Here is a 1761-nt window from a genome sequence, read left to right as displayed (position 1 = left end):
AGGGAAAGAAATTATACCTAAACTGGTATAAGTGGTTGGAAACCGGTTCAAATTGGTAACACAACAGAAGTTCAGTGCACATAAATTGATTGCAAACTTGCCAAAACCCTTTTAACATTTTAAAAGGGAGCCATTGTTACAGAGGAGGAAAGAGAGTAAAGAAAACTTACCAGCATGTTGCAGGACCTCCTGGCGAGATGATGTCATTTTGCCGATGCCAGGAGCATCCATGGTATCAGATCATGAGCTCCTATAAGAGGAGCTGGACTTGATTAGTAAGTTCCCTGGAAAGGGGGAGGAGCCAGAGCCAAGAGGAAGTTGCAGCGATGGCACCATTTTCCATGCAGAGGCACGGGAGCAGAGCGGGCAGCGTGCCCGACGGAAAACAGAAGTCAGGTAGCCTGTTGCGCTGAGAGTGAAGCTCACTGAAAACTCAGCGGGACCAGGTCCCCATGATTAATTATTGACTTTGTCACTAGATACTGAGAATGGACATTTTTTGTGAACTGATTACATTACCTTGCCAGGCTGGAAGCTGGGTCTCTCCAGACAGAGAGAGAGAGAGCAAAACAGGGTGGGGGGGAGGGAAAGGACACACAGTGAATGCTGGGTAAGACCCTCCCCCAGAAGTTTGCTTCAACGCATAAGGGTGAGTTTGCCGGCATAAGGGTGAGTTTGCCGGCTCCCCCAGATACAGTAGCATCAAGTACAGAGAGAGCATCACTGTGGGTGTTAGTTAAAATCAGAAGCCACCCACCTGCGAGTACTAACTTTAAGTCCCATCAAGTTGTGGCAGGAGAGAACAAAAGCAAAGGGTGCGAAGCCTCTTCCAAAATGCGCTGTTTTTATAAACCTGGATGGATGCAGTATCAGATTTAATGGATTTAGGTTAAAGCGGTTTATTGAACATCTGCCCCAGATCCCCTCCAGATTCAAGTTAACTCATAGTCCCCCAGCATCCCAGGATGCTTTGTACCTGCCCTGCAACCCCCCACCCTCCTCCACAGGGTGGGTGGGCTAGCCTTTGCCCAAAATGTTTGTTCCAGCTGAGCAGAAAGGCATGCTCTAGCACCCCTCGGCTTCTGGCCTGAGCCACTGCAGGTATGTGGCTACATTTCTAGAATCAAAAGTGAATGTCTGTTTACTTGCTTATTGGTTCAATCTATGCAGCTTAGACTAACCTGCAAAGATTGAATTGATTCAGCCTCAGGCTCTTTGACTGTCTGAACTCAACCCAGATGGGCCCAAGACATGGGCAAGCGGCCACTGACACTTGTAGCCTTCATCTCCTACCACCTGTCTAAGAAGAGTCTCTTTGTGGAGACTCTTTGTGGGGGCCACAAAAGCAGTGGATGTAGGTGTCGCTGTGGATGTAGTCTTTCTGGACTTCAGCAAGGCCTTTAACATTGTCGACCACCCCATCCTCATTAAGAAACTAGGCGACTGTGGCATTGATGCCTACACTGTCAGATGGATTGCAAATTGGCTGAAGAGTCGTACTAACAGGGTGATGGTGGATGGGTCATATTTGACCTGGGGGGAAGTGGGCAGCGGAGTCCCCCAGGGCTCGGTCCTTGGGCCCGCTCTGTTCAACTTCTTTATCAGCAATTTGGACGACGGGGTGAAAAGTAACCTGTTTAAATTTGCTGATGATACCAAAATTTGGGGTGAGGTGGTCACACTAGTAGGGAGGGAAAGACTGCAGCAAGACCTGGATAGGTTGCAGGGGTGGGCTAACAAAAACAGGATGCGTTTCAATAC

The sequence above is a fragment of the Alligator sinensis genome, unplaced genomic scaffold (genome assembly GCF_000455745.1).
Source record: "Alligator sinensis unplaced genomic scaffold, ASM45574v1 scaffold505_1, whole genome shotgun sequence".
NCBI lineage: Eukaryota > Metazoa > Chordata > Crocodylia > Alligatoridae > Alligator > Alligator sinensis.
This window is presented reverse-complemented; position numbering follows the sequence as displayed.